At 34.0% G+C, this 16,849-nt stretch overlaps 2 long non-coding RNA genes across 2 annotated transcripts; both read right to left on the bottom strand.

Annotated features, from left to right (window-relative positions):
* Positions 1–504: 504 nt before the first annotated feature.
* Positions 505–3,053, bottom strand: LOC112007468 (uncharacterized). The gene is made up of 3 exons (XR_010625463.1): positions 2,457–3,053; positions 1,754–2,329; positions 505–766 (listed from the first exon to the last, which is right to left on the bottom strand). It is a non-coding gene; the product is annotated as an uncharacterized LOC112007468 (long non-coding RNA).
* A 5,209-nt stretch (positions 3,054–8,262) lies between these two features.
* LOC136063825 (uncharacterized) lies at positions 8,263–16,342 on the bottom strand. Its single transcript, XR_010625461.1, has 2 exons — positions 15,568–16,342; positions 8,263–8,534 (listed from the first exon to the last, which is right to left on the bottom strand). It is a non-coding gene; the product is annotated as an uncharacterized LOC136063825 (long non-coding RNA).
* Positions 16,343–16,849: the final 507 nt, after the last annotated feature.

Genomic DNA, 16,849 nt, shown 5'->3' with positions numbered 1-16,849 from the left:
TAGATCTCACGGCACTATTTACCCATTTAAAAATTATTTTGTTACAGTGTTTTCAGCAACAATCAGTTTTCAGCGACAATAAATTATATCTAAACGGACCCAATAAGTAGGATGGGGCATGGGGATGAGTCATTTTAGTAAAATGTTACATTTTATACAAATCCAGTACTTCTATTAGGAGTTTAGGACTCCCTCTTTGAACCTCCCGACGGGAAAACTCCCTATTTGGAGCTACTAAAGGTGCATTGGGACTAGCTACAATGTCGTACTTCCATTCATGACATGCCCCTAGGTATTAAAACCATTTCACAAAGTGCTCACAGCACGTAGGTTTCAAAACTAATCAATTTCATATATTTTGTAAATCTTTCCAAAACACATGCTTTCCATCTCTTGATACTTTCGTATCATTGGAAGTAAACTGCTGTGTACTGGTAAAATAAGAGTAGGAATTAGTCGTATTCGAGGTGACAACCCTCCAAGAACGTATTAAGAAGAGAGAAATTTCTGGAATTTTAATCTAATGCCTCTTATTATTCACTTCCTCCTTAAATACATAATCTTTGAAATTCAAATTATAAGAATAACTCCAACAACCTACTAATCGACTAATCCTATCCCAAGATAACAAGGGAAGTCCTATCATCAAGTGATTACTTATTGAAAACAACAATCCTAATATAATTCAAATAGCAGCAATCCTAATTGAGGTATTATCTTCTTAGCAACCATCTTCTTCTATTCATTATCTGCAGCTGCTGTCTCCCTAGAATATAGCATAAACATGAGCATGTATCAACATAAGAAGAGCGAATAACAGAATCTTAAGGCTCAAAATGGTAGACAACTAAGACAAGCACCGATTTTGTACAAGACATGAAACAAGCCTTATTGGATCATTTTAGTGGAATCTTTTTTTGTAGCATATCAATTCTCTGTAGAACATATTACGAGTCAACTTCAAGCAATAGACATGCAGTTTCTTAGACAGTGATAAATAGCAATAAACAATGCCCTCTCAAATGAGTGTTTTAAAGGCCAATAATCTAGATAGATTTTAGACGTTATTTTATCAGAAATACTGGAGCACCATAATAAATGTGATGAGAATGTACAGTCACAATGCAATGCTGGTGTTAGCAAAGAAAGGATCCAGAATTGGTAAGTGCTGTAGTGGCAAGTAATTTTGACACTAGATAGAGCAGGATCCAAAAGAACCAAATCGAGAGCTGCTGCTCATGTGTGCAAACACAGATAAAGCAATAGCCACACTTGGTAATGCAACACAAAAAGGATACTGCAATCAGTTTTAACTCTTAGACCAGCTATGACTACTACACAGGAAAGGAATCACAAGAATCGTGATCCTATTTAGCACCCACAACGTTTGTAAACATCAGTTAGAAGGGTCCATTCCCAGATCGGAGTAAAGTAGCACCATCACTATATATGCATGTTTTTTGTTCTAAGCTATGGCAACTGAGTTGTCTATTTGTAGTATTCTATTCTGGCTTCTGTCTGGTTTAAAAAGAATGGAAATATAGCTTTCCCTATACCTTTTAACCTTTAAATCTAGTTGCTGAAATTTTTAAAAATTGCATTACAAAGTTTATTATCTAAGCAGTTGGATGTGAGATCATTAGTAAAGTATAAAAACATATGTTGAAATTATTATAATTAACTTACTTTGAACAAACTGAAAATAAATTCAAACTTCCACAGGGAAAATTGAGTAGGTGAAAATTTTGCTTACTTTGTAGGTAGTTAACAATATCAGTCCACTTAACCCTCAATTACTGCCAGCTGCATCTCAGTGTTTCCTTCCCTTGAAGAAATTGCATCAGAATCTTCTGATTGGAATGTCTGTAGGAGCCACCCATACATCCAACAAAGTAATCCATAAATCTTGTTATACAAGATATGTACTGCCTTGAGTACCATATCAGTTGTTTTGTAAAGACCCTCATAAATTCCTTGGTACCAATGACGCAGTATACCAATGATCAGGATTGGACATAAATTAACCACTAATAACCAAACGGGAGAAACGATTAATGTGACAAGTAGCTCAACAGAAAGAATTCCAGAAACCAGACAAACGAGCCTGAATATGAAAAGGTAGGCAGCATTTTGCGTTTGTAATTTTATCTCCAAATATGCAATGATATAGACAATTGTAGCCATTATGAAAAGCAAGATGATACCAAGATGTGTTTCAAGTGGCGAGATGTTCAAGGCTTGAAAGTGTATACCAATTATGGCACCCAGAATCGAATTGAGGAAGATAAGAAACACATGAAATGCTTCAAAGAAAACAACTGCTTCATCACTGGCACATACACAAACAAAAAATCCATTAGCTTCAAAATCCAGTAAAACTTCTTTGGTTTCTCTTCTGAGGTTTACAATCAAATTTGAAAAGAGAAAAACGAAGGAATAGAGAGATAAAGCCAAACCTGTTCAATGTGTGACCAAGAGTTGCCCAAATTGAAACCCTCAAACGGATTGCTAAAAGCACAGCAGCAAAAATGCTGAAACTTGAACAAAATGCAAAAAATCAATAAATAAACAAAAAAATAATCCAACCATCAAAGTAACAATCAAAATTGAAAAGCAAAAGAATAGAGATATTAGATGATCGTTAACAATCGCCACTTCTAAATACAAATAGATCAAAGTAACAATCAATATTTAAAGAAAGAAAGAGAGGCCTTGAAACTTGCGGATAAGAGGGCATAGGAACAGTCATGGTTTTTTTCATAGGAGAGAGAGAGAGAGAGAGAGAAAGAGAGAGTGAAGGTGAAGAAGAGGCGTCGTTCGAGCACTAATTTCTGAAATCTGCGACTCGACGCATGCCATTGTTTGGATTTTGGGTTCTGAAATCCACGTTTCTTAACACAGACCGGCAACGACAAACTTCCATTGCCGCTGCCATCGAAGCTCACAACGCTTTCTGTCCGAAGCTATTATTTTTACAAAATAGCAAATATGACGGTTGACAAGTACAATGACAGAGCTCTCCTAGTAGTAGGTATTGATGTAATAGCTCCATCAGCTCTAGACTGCTGAAATTGATGAAAAAAAATAAAAACTTTCAATCTCAATAGCTAATTAAAATAAATGTAATAAAAATATTTTTTAATTGAAAAGAACGGTTAAATTCCTTCCTAAATAAGGAAACATTAAATTCTCACCTAAATAAGAAACATTACCTAATAACACATTTTAAGAATTAGAAATATATATAATATATATATTTAAACATTAAAATTTTAAATTAAAATAAATTGAAAAATAAAACTAGTATATTTTTCATGATAATTTGTTATAGGTGGGTTTGAGTTAAACTGAAACCCACTTATTTTTAATATTCTTAAAACATTAAATTCCTACCTAATTAAAGAAACAAAACCTAGTAATTATTTTAAGAATTAGAAATATATATATATATATATTTAAAATTAAATTAATACAAAAATAAAACTAGTATATTTTTCATGATAATTTGCTATAGGTGGGTTTGAGTTAAATTGAAACCCACTTATTTTTTAATATTCTTGAAAATTAAATTCTTACCTAATTAAGGAAACATAACTTAGTAACGTATTTAAGAATTAGAAATATATATATATATATTTAAAAATTAAAATTAAAATTAAATTAATATGAAAAATAAAACTAGTATATTTTTCATGATAATTTGCTATAGGTGGTTTGAGTTAAACTGAAACCCACTTATTTTTTAATATTCTTGAAATAACTTTTATATAGGAAGTATCAAATAAAACTCAACAGATTTTGTGTTATTAAATTTAACAAAAAATTTATTTTAATGCACAAAAAATTAAAAGTTGATTTATTATCTTTTCATATATTAATAAAAAAAATTCAAAAGGCGGGGCAACCAGACCACTGTTCTAAGCATATTCAGCATCTAACAATTAACAGATAATAATTAAGATAAAATATATATGTACATAGTGAAAACAGTGTGTGTGCGTGTGTGTATATATATATACATATATGTGAAGAAGAAAATGAAATCAGTAGACTAACCTTTCACGATGAACCGCAGAATCGACAATGGTCTGCGACTCTAACTCTGTGCTCCCAGCCATTCTTTGGATTGAGATCATGATTGATAGGCGGGTAAAGTTTTTGCTGATGCTGCAGACTGAGTAATATTTTCTTATGGTAGAGACTCAGACTCAAATTTTGCTTTTACGATGGTGCAGCTCTAATATTTTAATTGGTGTTAACTGCGTTGGTCTAATATTTGCATTTCAGCTCTGAGCTAATATTATATTTTAGTTGGCGTTAACTGTTTGGTCTATAATATTTTAATGTTATATTTGCTCTCACTCAAATTTAAGATACTCTAATATTTGAGTACGAGGTTGACTAAGACATGATAATTATGGTTTTAAAAACCGGACTAAATATGCCTTTAGTTCCTGGTTTTGGGCATTATTTTTTGACCGGATTGGTGGTCGACTCCCCGTTCAATCGGTCAAACCAGCCAGTCTGGTCCAGTTTTTAAAACCTTGATGATAATTGATTTTACCATTTTCCTTTTTTTTTTCCATGCCATTGCACATAGATCATTCTTTATAAGTACATTTCCATGTGCTTTCCTAGGCGATGTGAGACTTCAAAATTGCTTCTCCCTTAGGTCCTTCACACAATGTGTTAGGAACCCGGTGGTTTCTAATGAAGGCAAATAGGAATTGTAAGAGAACTGATTTAATTCGAGGTCCATATAGAAAAAGAGAGATTAAGAGAGAAAGATACATTAATGCACTAAGCAATTAGTTTATTCTTCAATGATATCTAATTTTAGATTATCAAAAAAAAAAAAAAAAGATATCTAATTTTGAATTACAATTATGTATTTATAAGAGACTAGCTCTAATCTCATTGGCCCACATGGCTTAAGATAATTGGCTAGTTAATTCAACATGTGCTCTATGAATTAAGCCTTGTGTTAAATGAGTTACTTCAAATCATAACTAACTAACTAAAGGGATTACAACAACTATAAGGAGATTACAAGGAATGTAACATAATTTGGGATTCTTATCATTTTCCACCCCTCCATAACACATTGCCCACAAAGTGTTGTTGTGGTTGTCACCTTCATCAAAGGAAATCTTCCAATGGACCAATACCTTAGTAATATTTTGATCGCAATATTCATGCATTTCTCTTTGACAAGTGATCCTATGTATATGAAGGTTCCTTCTTTGTAGATCTTCAACCTTTGCTCAAATTTTTTATCCTTTAATGGTTCTTCAATCTTCAAGGTTTCATTTATTCTTTGGACCTTAGAATATTCTTGGATGCTCAAGACTTCACCATTAGAATTGTTGGCGCTTACATCTTTGATTCTTGGATTATCGACCCTTGGATTGTTGATTCTTGAATCATGGAGCCTTAATAATTGGTTCTTGGTCTTTCAGCATGAAATTTGCGAGCTCTTGCATCTTATATTCTTAGGTGATAGTCTCCATTGATGCATCAAGGATTGGTGCTCAAAACCAATCTTGTAGGGCGCATATGAAATGCACCCAATTTGTGCACAAACCCAATGCCTCCGAATCTTGGAACCATTTTCATACTTCTCCTTCCACGTAACAAGAGGCAATGAAGACCATGCAAAGTGATGGTGTGTTATCTACAACAAAGAATTCATAGAGCTTAACAAGCCACCAAAAAAGATCTCTGCCTTTGAAATAAAACTCCATGAAAGCTTGATGAATTGCAATGGATTTGGTCATCCCAAGATCAACGACTCTGATACCACTTGTTAGGAACCTAGCGGTTTCTAATGAGGATGAATAAGGATTGTAAGGGAATTGATTTAATTTGAAATAGTCACCATGTCACACCCCTATAGACACTTGATTTTGCACCAATGATTTAATCAAGGAAGATTATTGGAGTGACCATTCATGTACCGAAAAATCATGATTGCATTACATGCATCAATTTGTTCTTGCATTACATGCACCAATTTGTTCTCGCATTACATGCATCAATTTGTTCTCGCATATCATAAAAATGATCTTGAGATTCTAACGGTCGCAAAGGTGTGCCCGGTTTTTAAATCGAACCACCGGATCAAAAGATATCGCATGGTCAACATGCATTGTGTCTAGGAAGAGTCGACCATGCACAATTAATTTAAATTAATTCTAATTGGTTTAACAATTAAAATTAATTAAATAATTTTGTGATTGGTTGATAATTAATGTCTAAAATAGGATTGCATGCATAGGAATAAAATGGATGATTGGATAACATTAAAATTGTGGTAATCTGAATTTTATCAATATTTATTTTAAGGGATTTATCTACAAGATAATTGTTCCTAAAACATGTCTAGGTACCAAGATCGGATCAAAAAACCCTAGAAAGAAAGTCCAAAATGCACACAAACACGAAAGTGCGTTTGGCGTCCAAAGTACCATTCGGCACTTTTGGAGTGCCGAACGGCACTTTAAAAGTGCTGAATTGTCCTCTTTTGGGCTTTGGCCCAATGCCCTTCAGGTAACAATAAGGCACACCCTTTTCAATCTTTTCGCAAAAGGATGAGTCCTGATTCGTGTTCTACACATCAGAGCTATTTTTTAGAATTTTCTGGCCTCTATAAATAGAAACTGAATCTCATAATTCAGGGACTTCTTTTTGGGGTGCTCTAAGGGGCGTACGTTTTTAGACTCTCCAAGTGCTTATATTTGTTGATCCTTTCTGGTACTTGCTACCAAAATTAGGGTTTTTAGATTTCAAAGATAACTGAACAAATTTCTTTGAACCTTAAAACATCCTCTCAAGAACAAGGAGTGCTCATGCAAGAGGTTGTTTTCAATCACTCTATTCTCTTTTATGCTTCTTGTTTCTAATGATGCATGTCTTCTTTTATTTTTAATATGAATGTTAACCATTGTTTAAATGATCTTGGTTTGTTATAATCTCTTTCTTAATTTCAATAATTTGCATACAACCAATTATTCTTCTTAATAAAAAAATGGATCTACATCTTTCTTAGACGTAGATTTGAATTTTTTTCTCAATAAAAAATGGATTTGCATCTTTATTAGATGCATATCTGAATTTTTCTTAAATTAAAAACTGATTTGTATCTTTCTTAGATACAGATCTGATTCTTTTTTTAACGTATGCAAATTTTGAAACAAAGAAAAAGATTATGCATGATTGTGTTTGTGTTGTGTTTGTGTTGTGTTTGTGTTTGTTTTGTTTTGTTTATATAGCATAAATTTATGACATGAATGAAATCCTCTTCAAAAAATCATTTCCATATTTTTTTTTGAACATATAAAAAACAAATCTGATTTTTCCAGTTACCAAAAACCATTTTTTTTTATCATCACAAAATAGATCTGATCTTTTTCAAAGTTAAAACCATTTTTTATTTCTCAAAAAACAGATCTGAAATTTTTAACAAACCAAAAGACTTTGTTTTATTAAATAAAAACAGATCTAAATTTTCTTTTCAAAAACCATGTTTTTACACATACAAAAACAGATTTGGAATTTTTTTACAAACTAAAATCCTTTCTTTTTTTTTTTTAATCAAAAATAGATCTGAATTTTTAACAAAGAAGATGATGCATTCATAAATAACCTTATGTGGTTTAGTTTTTCATGTGTATACACAACATGTCATACATAGCATGCATAAATTGTACATTGGTCACAAGAGTCTAGAAGACCAGACTCTATTTAAGCGAAATTGGTGCCTAATACCTTCCTATTCCGTAACTTAGCCTCCAAATTTAGGTCTTTGGATAGATAGATCTAAGCTTTGTCTTTATTTTATTTTGGGTAGAAGTAACTAGGACAAAAAGCCATGTAATTGTTTGGTAGTTTGTAACTAGGACCCAAACCCCTGTAATTTTCAATTTTTCAATTATGTATTTTATTATTCAATCAATATAAAGAACAATTCAGTCATGTACTTCGTGTTTATATTTTTATTCTTATTTTTTTGTATAAAAAAAAAAAGTGGCAACTCCACACCACTTACCCAAAAAGAGAGGTACTCTAAAAAGCATACCAAAAATCCCTTTTTTTTTAGAGGCACTCTTGGGTGAGATCTCTCACAACCCCAAACCCCAAAGGGTCCAAAGCATGGGAAAAACATCTCAAAAGTATTTGTATATTTTTCCTTTTTGACAATTCAATCCAAATAATCATATCATGTACCAACATCAATAATTATCATAATAATTACATTAGATATACTCGAAAAGTAAGCCAGAGCTTTATGCAATAATTACAAGTACCGTTGGCCATGAAAAAATAGAGGTCTGAATAAATAATTACATATCATCAACTTGTTCCATCAGTGGGAATAAAGTCATAACTACTATAATATACAAAAGAATGAGTCAAGTCTACTCTATGATGTACATCAACTAAAAATCTTCATCACAAAAGTTAAGCCTCTATCAGTAGTTAGTCTAACTACTGCTAGCCACCAAAAAGCTGTCTCAAAATGATTGTTGCCTACTCTGAAAAGTTTGTAAAATAATGGGATGAGACAGAGTTTAGTAAATAGCATAATTAATGGGGGTGGGAGAAATGCAAGTTTCATGATGATAAACAGTTTACAAAGCATGTTTTAATTTTAAAAATTTCTAACTAAATATAGCAAGATCCTTTTCAATAATAATATGACAAGAATAATAAATAATGAACACAAAGTTTCTCAAAATAATACCATGAAACTATATACTATAATATGTGAGCACTACCAATATACTTCCAAACCCATAAAATCTAACATGAGGTAATTTATCTCAAATACACTACACTACCACATACACCGATCAGGGGATCCACCCATTCACAATTGGCATGATATTGTCCTCTCTGGCATGCAATCTCTTGGCCCCATAGGCAGCAGCCTCGCCTATACCCTCAAGTTTTTGTCTCTCCCCCCCATGGGCAGTAAGGACAATGTGTCAAATAGGACCTCTTTTGCATGTAGTCTTTTGGCCCCATGGGCAGCAGACTCACCCACACACAATCAAGAAACCTTTTCCCCTCATGGGCAGGAGAGAAGAACACATCATCCAAAATGAAAGGGAACTAACTTGGATCTAATACTGTTGTCACAAAGACTACGAAAACCAAATCGAATAATCACTGGAAAATTACACATGGCATAGGGTTAAAACAAAATAAAGCTCACAGGTTACATATATTTTGAAACACAGTTTATATCTAGGTAGTTTTAGAAAAACCTTAAATAATCTAACTTCCACAAAGTTTATATGGTTTTTAACTTCATTCTTGTCAAAAAGATTTTCTATCAATTTTCCAAATAACGAGACAAGATAAGCATTTTTAAAATTTTCAATATACCATAAATTCAATGAATTCCTTATCAAATATTAAATAAAGATGCTCATATTTTCCATGTCAACAATTCATGCATTTCCTCAAATGCAATACCAAATATGATACACTTTTCATATATAATAATATATAATAGGGTCAGAACACAGCAGTTTTAAGAAAACATATATCCATTTATAATTTTGCAAAATGTGTTTGACCCAAAAACAACATTTATGCAACATGGTTATTTTTCAAAAATTTATAAACACATAAATATCACTTCCAAAACTCATAAATCACATGAGTATCATTATCAAAGTTTAGAGAAAAAATAACCTCAAGCAAAAGTATAAAACCCACTAAAAAGATTAGACACTTTTACCTCGAATAAAAGGTATGAAGGTGCTTAGAGGTTCCTAAGGATTTTCCAGTGATCTTGCTGGAAAAATGATGTGGAGATGGTGGTATGGAGTTACCGGTGGGAAAGTGTGAGGGAGTGATAGAGATGAGTGTTTGAGAGAAAATGAAAAAAAAAAAAATGAGGGAGCAAAGAATGAGTGTGGCCAGCCAAGAGAGGAAATAAGATAGTGTGGATGAGTGGTGGGGGTTAGTTTGGTAGGTGGGGCACGTGTGTCTCAAAAATATCATACCTTACCCTTTTTTTTTTTTTTTTTTAACTTGGGCCGTTACATTCTTCCCCTCTTATAAAAATATTTCGTCCTCAAAATTTTACGTATCTTGATACTGAAAATGGTTTGGCTATCTTGACAACATATCATCCTCACACTCCCACGATGCTCCTTTCACCCAATGATTCTTCCAAAGGACCTTTACCCAAGATATTGTTCTATTGCATAGCACTTGCTCCTTATGATCCAAAATCTCTACTAGAACTTCTTCATATGATAAATCATCTCTCATTTGAAGAGGCTTATAGCTCAATACATGTGAAGGGTGAGGAATCTATTTCCTTAACATAGACTCATGGAAAACATTATGAATTCCTGACATTGCTGGTGGTAGGGCAACTCTATATGCAACTTTGCCTATTCTCTACAAGACCTCAAAAGGCCCTACAAACCTAGGGCTTAACTTACCCTTTTTACCAAATCTCATTACTCCTTTCATAGGTGCAACACATAGTAAAAATTTATCTCCAATTTCAAGTTCCAAAGCCTTCCTTTTAATGTCATAATAGCTCTTCTGTCTACTTTGGGCTGCACATAGTATATCACAAATCTGATTTACCATTTCACAAGTCCTCTGAATAATTTTTGGCCCTAAGATTTTTCGTTCTCCAACTAAATCCCAACAAATTGGGCATCTACACTTCCTTCCATACAAAGCCTCATAAGGTGCTACTTTAATACTTGAATGGTAACTATTATTATAAGCAAACTCCACCAAAGGTAAGTGACTAGCCCAACTCCCCTTAAAATCAAAAACACATGCTCTCAACTTATCTTCTAGAGTTTGAATAGTTCATTTAGACAGTCCATCTATCTGAGGATAGAAACCTATACTAAAATCCAATCTAGTACCCAATGCCTTTTGCACACCACCCCAAAAATGAGAAGTAAACCTTGGATCTCTATCTGAAACAATAGAAACAGGTACTCCATGAAGTCTCACAATCTCATCAACATAGAGCTAAGCTAATTGATCAAGAGAGTAGTTCATCCAAATAGGGAGAAAATGAGCTGATTTTTTCATTCTATCAATAGTCACCCAAATAGCATCATGACCGTTAGGAGATCTTGACAATCCTGAAAAAAATCCATAGTAATTTTCTCCCACTTCCATTGGGGAATAAGAAGTGGCTGCAACAAACCTGAGGGTCCTTGGTGCAACACCTTAACTTGCTAACAAGTCAAGCATTGCTCTACAAAGTGAGCAATCTCTCTTTTCATATTATTCCACCAAAAATTTTCATGAAGATCATGGTACATCTTTGTACTACCTATATGTATTGTATAGGAGGAATAGTGAGCCTCTTCTAGAATCTCCTTTTTAATCAATGGGATCATTTGGCACACAAAGTCTACTCCCAAATCTCAAAGCACCATCCTCAAAGATAGAAAATTTAGATTTCCTTCCACTACGCACCTCTTCCATGATTTTCTTTAGATGTGGGTCATTAACCTGTGACAATTAAATTCTTTCAGCCAAAGTTGGTTGAACACTCAAACTAGCTAGGTAGGCCTCAGAATGGCCCATAACAACCTCAATTTCCATCCTTTCAAGATCACGAATAATTTCCTTTTGTGTGGTTAGCAAAGCGACTGAAAAACTTGAAGGCTTTCTACTAAGAGCATCAACTACAACATTAGCCTTACTAGGATGATAGCTAATAGAGCAATTATAATCCTTAACCAGTTCCAACCATCTCCGTTGCCTCATATTTACCTCCTTCTAGGTAAAGAAATACTTTAAACTTTTATGATCAGTGAAAATCTCGCATCTTTCCCCATACAAATAATGTCTCCAAAATTTCAAAGCAAAAATAACTGCAACCAACTCCAAGTCATGAGTAGGGTAATTTTTCTTAAAATTTTTCAACTAACGAGAGGCATAAGGCACAACCTTCCCATTTTTCATCAACACACAACCAAGTCCCTTATGAGAAGCATCACCATAAATAACAAAACCCCCCGTACCTGAAGGGATAGTTAACACGTGAGCTATGATCAATCTTCGCTTTAGCTCTTGGAAGATTTTCTCACATTCTTCCTTCCATTCAAATTTAACATTCTTCCAAGTTAATTGGGTCAAATGAACTACAATGCAGGAAAACCCCTCTACAAATCTTCTATAGTAACTAGCAAAGCCCAAGAAACTTCTAACCTCGCTTAAATTTGTAGGCCTATCCCAATTAACCACTGCTTCTATATTATTAGGATCCACCGTAATTCTATTTTTAGAGATCACATGACCTAAGAATGCTACTTGATTCAACCAGAATTCACACCTCTTCAATTTAACATACAACTTCCTTTCTCTTAGAATTGGTAAAACAATCCTTAAGTGTTCTTCACTCTTCTTGACTCTTAGAATAAATCAAAATATCATCAATGAACACAATGACAAATTGATCCAAGTACTCATGAAGTACCCTATTCTTCAAATCCATAAAAGTAGTAGGGGCATTATTTAATCCAAATGGCATCACCAAAAATTCATAATGACCATATCTAGTCCGAAAGGCCGTCTTTGGTATTTCCTCACCTTTAATCTTCAACTGGTGGTAACCAAAACAAAGATCAATCTTAGAAAAGACTTGTGCTCCTTGCAACTGGTCAAATAAGTTATCACTATGAGGCAAATGATATTTATTTTTAATGGTAAGTGGTAACTCTATTTAGCTCATGGTAATCAATACATAACCTTATAGATCCATCATTTTTCTTAACAAATAAAATTGGAGCTCCCCAAGTCAAGGCACTAGGGTGAATAAACCCCTTGTCTAGCAATTCTTCCAATTGCTCGTTAAATTGTTTCAACTCTATGGGTGCCATTATATATGGTGCGGTACCAGGAAAGAGGTCAATAGAGAACTCAACCTCATAATCTGAGGGCAACCAAGGTAAATCATCAGGAAAAACAACTGGAAATTCCCACACAATGGGAATGTCTTCTATCTCTAATTCTTTGTTTTGTAAATCAACTACACTAGCAAGGAATCCTTGGCATCCCTTTCTAAGCAAGCAGTTTGCTTGAATGCATGATATCACACAAGGCATAAAAGGTAAACATGAAGCCTTAAATAGAAATTCTAATTCACCTAGAGGCCTAAACACCACCTCTTTCTCAAAGCAATGCACACTAGCGTTGTAAGAAGCCAACCAATCCATGCCTAAAATGACATCAAAATCATGCATATCTAGTAACACCAAATCAGCCAATAACTCTCTACCCTCAATACAAATAATACAAGACTTAAGTACAAGATTAGTCATTAAAGTATCACCAACAGGGGTAGAAATTGATAACTCAAAATCAAGTAGTTTGGGGCTCTTGTCATGATTCTTAGCAAATGCACAAGAAACAAAAGAATGTGTAGAACCAAGATCAAAAAGAACTTTAGCATGTGCGGAGAACAAAGGAAGTATACTTGTCACCACTGTATCCGTGGCCTATACATCCTGAGTAGTCAAGGCATACACTCTACCTTGCACCTTCTTCCCATTGTCATTACCCTTTGCAACTTGAGATGAGGAAGAGGAACCCGAGCCCTTAGAATTTAGGCAATCTCTAGCAAAGTGTCTGGGTTGCTTACAAGCAAAGAAAATCTTGACCCCATCACAATTTTGTCCATCATGCAGTTTACTACAATGAAAGCAAGGCTTCTTATCACCAGACTAAGGATAGGCACTCTTGCTATGCCTAGAAAATTGTCTTCTATTACCAGAGTTTTTAAAGAACCCTTTCTTATGCCCTTGACCCTTATCATGTTGAAAATTAGAGGGCCCTTGCTTCTTTTCATTCTCCTTGGAACTGGAATTGTACTTAAAGTCTTCTTCAAGACTCATTGCCCGCTTCACAGCCTCGGTAAAAGTATCCACTCCAAAGGCTATAATGAGGGGGCGAATCCTACCATTAAGGCCTTTCTGAAACTTTTCACCTTCTTGGGCTCATCCAGAATCAAGTAAGGAGCAAAGCAAGAGAGCTCAACAAACTTAGCAGTATACTCCTCCACCGTTATAGCCCCCTGAACCAAATCAAAAAATTCTCTTGCCTTTCGGTCCCTCACTACATCAGGGAAATATGTCTCGTTAAAAACTTCCTTAAACTTCTCCCAAGTAATGGGAGTGTTCTCTCCCAACTCTATCCTCAACAAACTCTTAGTGCCTGTCCACCATCTCTCAGTAGAACCCTGAAGAGAAAAAGTGGCATACATCACCTTTTGAGTATCAGTGCATTCAAGGGCTCTCAATAATTTTTCCATCTTAAGCAACCATTTTCCTGCTACCATAGGGTCAGGTTCACCACTAAAAGTTGGAGGGTTTTGCTTATGGAACTCCCCAAAAGAGCAACCCTCCTTCCTACATTCACCACCCTAGACCACTCTAGCGATCCTAGCATAAATCCTGTATGCCACCTTATCAATCTCAACACCATTAGGAGTGACAGATCTCCCACGCTCTTGGCATTGCCTATGGCCATGCTCTAGAGCTGCAACCTCATCTACATGCCTTACTTTACATGCTTTCTTTTTAGGAAGCATAGTGTACCAAGGTACTTATACCTATACCCAAGAAACAAAGCAAGTAAATCACAAGGCAACATAGAAGGTTAGCATAGAAAAGATAGATAAGGAAAAAAGAATAGCAGATGGAAGCTAAAACAAATGAATTGAATAAAAAATTCATCAAACCCATAATGCTCTAACTTAGATCAAAATCAATTCCTATTTTCAAAGTCTATAGAATCATAATCTAAGCTCTAATACCATAACTGTCACACTCTGAACTCTAAAAGGGTCCAAAGTATGAGAAAGACATCTAAAAAGTACCTATAGATTTTTACTTTTTGACAATTCAATCCAAATAATCACATCAAGTACCAATATCAAGAATTATCATAATAATTCCATTAAATATACTCCAAAAGTAAGACAGAGTTCTATGCAATAATTACAAGGACCTTTAGCCACAAAAGAATGGAAGTTTGAATAAATAATTATATATCATCAACTTGTCCCATTAGTGGGAATAAAATCATAACTACTATAATATACAAAAGAATGAGTCAAGTCTACTCTATGATGTACATCATCTAAAAATCTTCATCACAAAAGTTTAGCATCCATCAATAGTTATGATTTTAGCCTTCATCACCAAAAAGCTGTCTCAAAATAATTGTTGCCTACTCTAAAAAGTTTGTAAAATAATGAGATGAGACAGAGGCCAACAAGTAGCATAATTAATGGGGGTGGGGGAAATGTAAGTTTCATGATGATGAACAGTTGACAAAGCATGTTTTAATTTGGGAAATTTCTAACTGAATATTGCTAGACCCATTTCAATAATAATATGACAAGAATAATAAATAATGAACTCAAAGTTTTTCAAAATAATACCATGAAACTATATACTATAATCTGTGAGTACTACCAATATACTTCCAAAGCCATAAAATCTAACATAAGGTAATTTATCACAAATACACTACACTACCACATAGACCAATCAAGAAATCCACCTATTCACAACTGGCATAATATTGTCCTCCCTGTTATGCAGTCTCTTGGCCCCATGGGCAGCAGCTTCACCCATATCCTCAAAGTTTTGTTTCTCCCCCCATGGGCAACAAGGAGAACGTGTCAAATAGGACATCTTTTGCATGTGGTCTTTTGGCCCCATGGGCAGCAGCCTCACCCACACACAATCAAAGAACCTTTTCCCCCCATGGCAGCATGAAAGTACACGTCATCTAAAATGAAAAGGCACTGACCTGGATTTGATTCCCTTGTCACAAAGACTACGAAAACCATATTGAGTGATCGCCGGGAAATCACACATGGCATAAGGTTAAAACAACATAAAGCTCACATGTTACATATACTTTGAAACACATAGTTTATATCCAGGTAGTTTCAGAAAAACCTTAAATAATCTAACTTCCACAAAGTTTGTAAGGTTTTCAACTTCATTCTTGTCAAAAAGATTTTCTATCAATTTCCCAAATAAAAAGACAAGATAAGCATCTTTAAATTTTTCAATATACCATAAAATCAATGAATTTCTTATCAAAGATTAAATAAAAGATGCTTATATTTTCCATGTCAACAATTCATGCATTTCCCCAAATGCAATACCAAATATGATACACTTTTCATATATAATAATACATAATAAGGTCACAACACAACAGTTTTAAGAAAATATATATCCATATATAATTTTTCAAAATGTGTTTGACCCAAAAACAACGTTTATGCAACATGGTTATTTTTCAAAAATCCCATTAAAGAGCTACTTACCTTGCAACTAGTAAAAAGTCTAATTCTCCAAACTCCAAAGGAGATTAGCTAGAACCTAAACAATATCAAGCAAACCTATCACAATAAGCATAAAACTTGAAATTGTATCTAGCCACAAATTAGGAATTGCCAAATAAGCAATTGATTAGGCAAACCTAGTTTTTAACCTCACAAATAATATATTCCACTTCCAAAGTTTCTCAACAATTTAATTACAAGGCATAGACTCCAATTTATACTCATAAATCATCCAAGGTATTATCTCTAACATCAAAACCTCAACAATTTATAAGTAGTTTCCACAAGCTTTACACCACATCAACAAGAGACCCATGACACCAAAAATCATAATGTCCCCCAAGACAAACAATTTGAATCTTTAACTAGCTCCAAATAATCAATGAAAATTATATTCACCATTTATTTCACATTAAAATGCCAAAATCCCCAAATTTTTACCACTTAGATAACCACTATTATAAAAACTATAAACCCACTCAT

Source organism: Quercus suber, unplaced genomic scaffold, assembly GCF_002906115.3.
Source record: "Quercus suber isolate HL8 unplaced genomic scaffold, Cork oak 2.0 scaffold_582, whole genome shotgun sequence".
Taxonomy (NCBI): domain Eukaryota; kingdom Viridiplantae; phylum Streptophyta; class Magnoliopsida; order Fagales; family Fagaceae; genus Quercus; species Quercus suber.
This window is presented reverse-complemented; position numbering and strand designations above follow the sequence as displayed.